The sequence below is a fragment of the Bidens hawaiensis genome, unplaced genomic scaffold (genome assembly GCF_021521415.1).
Source record: "Bidens hawaiensis isolate Kalapana, Puna unplaced genomic scaffold, B.hawaiensis_p1.1 tig00024425_1, whole genome shotgun sequence".
In the NCBI taxonomy this organism is placed as follows: Eukaryota; Viridiplantae; Streptophyta; class Magnoliopsida; order Asterales; family Asteraceae; genus Bidens; species Bidens hawaiensis.
In genome coordinates this window covers 140,727-144,865 of record NW_027493848.1, presented here as the reverse complement: position 1 = coordinate 144,865, position 4,139 = coordinate 140,727, and positions in this window count along the sequence as shown.

Here is a 4,139-nt window from a genome sequence, read left to right as displayed (position 1 = left end):
TACAAAACAACCTAACTGCAGGTCTAACAACTCAGCTTTGCACAACGTTTTTGTAAAATCATAAAGGTTAACTTATACACGTCCAAAAATTGCAAATTTATATTCTTTAGAAACTAGACTCAACCTAGTTTACCGTAGTATCAATAATCTCAACCAATTTTCACATTTTCACCCAGATACAGTCAATTGAACATCAACAACACAATCTGTCCAGAAACTGTTTGCAACAAAACTCAACAATTTAACCATCTATAGACCACAATTCATTCATATAACACTCTAGACTCCATAATCATTATCCATGCACATCAATTACACATTACATACATGATTAGGGTTTTATTTGATCTCAAAATCAAGACACAACAATTAACATGTAACAATATCAATTCTAGTTATCAAATCATCATCAATACACCATCAAATCAAACAAAATCATATGAACACAATAACATGTAGAAATCGGACCTAGGGTTTATAATTAACCCATTGAAAATCGAAAATTAAGCATAGAGGATGCATAGGATAGTTGTTTATACCTTCCTAGCACCTTAATCTTCAATCAAAAGCTTAAAAGATTGCTTGTATGTGTGTGTGTGAATGGCGATCGCAAGAGAGGGGGAGGGGGGGGGGGCTGGCCGATCGGTCTAGTGAGGGAAAGAGGGAGATTAGGGTTTTAGGTTTATTATTATTAATAATAATAACATGTTACATCTATGTCCCTCCACTTTCAAATGTTACTTTTCTAACTTAATTAACTAGTTCTAGCACATTGAGTTAACGTTTATAACAATGTTATCACATAATTATCAGATTATTATTGTTTTGACATTTTTCGTTTATTCATCAATTGTTTGCGTCAACTCGTTTGCGTTTCGGTGCAATTCCCGAAAGACTACACATGTAGTAAGTGTCAAGCGTCATTTAAACCCTAGTTTAAATGTAATGAGGTGTGCGTTATAGATTCAGTGATCTTTAAGTTTGAATTGACGGAGTTGAGTTAACGGAGTTAACCTGAAATTGACGATTGTCACATCATTCCCATGTTAAAGAATTTTCGTCCCGAAAATTTGAGTCAAGTCGTGATGAGTGTCTGAAAAAGTAAGAAAAATTTTTAGTTTGTCATATCATCCCCTAGTAGAAAGAAATTTCGTCCCGAAATTTAATTCATACCTCCGGTGATTTCTGACGGTTTGCCTAGTTTCGCGGTTTTCTGTGTTTGGTCAGCCCTTCAAAAAGGTGAGGATACTTTTTCATCATTTGATCCTCGCGTTCCCACGTGAACTCCGGTCCACGTCTCGAGTTCCAACGAACCTTAACGATTGGAATTTTGCTGTGCTTGAGCGTTTTGGTTTCCCAATCCAAAACTTCGACTGGTTCTTCAATGAAGCGTAGCTGTTCATCAACTTGCAATTTGTCCAAAGGGACTACTTGGGTTTCATCAGATAGGCATTTCTTCAAATTGGATACGTGAAAAACATTGTGTACACTGCTGAGTTCCGCTGGTAAGTCCAGTCGGTACGCCACCGGACCAACGCGTTCCGTTATCCGGTAAGGACCAACATATCGCGGGTTGAGTTTGTTTCGCTTTCCAAAGCGAACCATACCTTTCCAATGTGAGACTTTGAGTAACACTTGATCGTTCACTTGAAATTCGAGAGGTTTTCGGCGCTTGTCGGCGTAACTCTTTTGGCGATCTCGTGCTGCTGCCATGCGGTTTCGGATCTGAATAATCTTTTCCGAAGTTTCGAGTACCAGTTCTGGACCAGTGATTTGGCTGTCACCCACCTCTGCCCAGCAGAGAGGTGATCGACACTTCCGTCCGTACAGTGCTTCAAACGGCGCTGCTTTAATACTTGCGTGGTAGCTGTTATTATACGAAAACTCTACCAAAGGTAAGTGAGGTTCCCAACTTTTTCCGAAATCCAACACACATGCACGCAACATGTCCTCTAAGGTCTGAATAGTTCGTTCACTTCACCCATCCGTCTGAGGATGGTATGCTGTGCTCATATCAAGACGTGTGCCTAGGGCACTCTGTAGCGACTTCCAAAAGTGCGAAGTGAAACGGGAATCTCGATCAGAAATGATTGAGACAGGCACTCTGTGTCTAGACACTACTTCCTTCATGTAGACGCGAGTCAGTCTTTCCGTTTTGTCCGATTCCTTAATTGCTAAAAAGTGTGCAGACTTAGTCAACCGGTCAACGATCACCCAGATGGTATCGCATCCCGTCGGTGTCTTAGGTAAACCCGTGATGAAGTCCATTGAAATGTGTTCCCATTTCCACATTGGAAGTTCCGGTTGTTGCAGTAGGCCTGATGGTTTCTGGTATTCTATTTTGACTCTGGCGCAAGTCAAGCATTTGCTCACGTAGGTGGCAATGTCGGCTTTCATGTTTGGCCACCAGTAAAGTGCCTTTAAGTCATGATACATTTTATCTGAGCCAGGGTGGATAGAATATCGGGACTTGTGTGCTTCGTCCATCACTAGGGTTCTCAACTCTCCGTATCGTGGAACCCAAATCCGGTTCTCAAAATATCGGACCCCGTCCGATCTGGTTTCAAGTTGCTTGTTCATGCCCCGCATGAGTTCCGATGGAAGATTATCATCTTTCAAAGCTTCGAGTTGCGCCTCGCGAATCTGGTCGGGTAAGTTTGCATGAATCGTGAGTTGCAATGCTCGCACTCATCTGGGTTTATCTGTTTCTTTTCTACTGAGGGCGTCGGCCACTACATTGGCCTTGCCAGGGTGGTACTTGATGGCACAATCATAATCTTTAAGCAGCTCGACCCAACGACGCTGTCGCATGTTCAGCTCCTTCTGATCGTAGATATGCTGGAGACTCTTGTGGTCGGTGTAAATGGTAAACTTGGTACCGTACAAGTAATGCCTCCATATCTTAAGGGCAAACACCACAGCTCCGAGTTCCAAGTCATGGGTCGTGTAGTTCTTCTCGTGAACCCGTAGTTGTCGAGAGGCATAAGCTATAACCTTCTCGAGTTGCATCAGCACGCAACCGAGACCTTGTATCGATGCGTCACAGTGTACCTCGAAATTCTCCGTTCCCTCGGGGAGGGCTAGAATAGGGGCGCTACAGAGTTTGGTTTTCAACAGTTGAAAAGCGGATTCTTGCGCGTCACCCCAATTATACTTAGTGCCTTTGTGAGTCAAAGCGGTGAGGGGTTGAGCAATATTTGAAAATCCCTCGATGAAACGTCGGTAGTAGCCGGCCAGTCCTAGGAATTGCCGCACCTCAGTCGGAGTCTTAGGTGCTTCCCAGTTTTTGATGTCCTCTACCTTACCGGGATCGACATGGATACCGTTCTCATTGATCACATGTCCTAAAAAGTGAACCTCGCGAAGCCAAAATTCGCATTTCGAGAGTTTAGCATACAGTTGTTCCTTCTTCAATAATTCCAGAATTAACCTTAAGTGTTCCTCGTGGTCAACCTTGTCCTTGGAGTAGACGAGAATATCATCGATAAATACAATCACAAACTTGTCGAGGTACGCCTTGCATACGCGATTCATGAGATCCATAAATACGGCTGGTGCATTAGTTAAGCCAAAAGGCATAACTGAAAACTCATAGTGACCATACCGAGTCCTGAATGCCGTCTTTGAAATATCTTCTTCGCGCACTCTTAGTTGATGGTAACCAGACCGCAGATCGATCTTCGAGTAGTAACTCGATCCTTGGAGCTGGTCAAACAGATCATCAATTCGAGGTAAGGGATAACGGTTCTTGACCGTCACCTTGTTCAACTCCCGGTAGTCGATGCACATGCGGAAAGTCCCGTCCTTCTTTCTAACAAATAAGACAGGGGCTCCCCAAGGCGATGAGCTAGGTCGGATAAAACCCTTATCCAACAACTCTTGCAACTGAGTGGACAGTTCCTGAAGTTCCGCCGGTGCGAGCCGATACGGGGCTCGTGCTATGGGTGCTGCACCGGGTGTCAACTCTATTTCGAATTCGACTTGTCGTATAGGAGGGAGTCCAGGCAAATCCTCCGGGAATACTTCCGGAAAATCTCGCACAATCGGTATATCTTCAATTCGCTTCTCCTCCGCGGGTTTCTCGACAATATGCGCTAAAATTGCCGGATGACCCTTTCGTAGATACTTCTGCGCCTTCA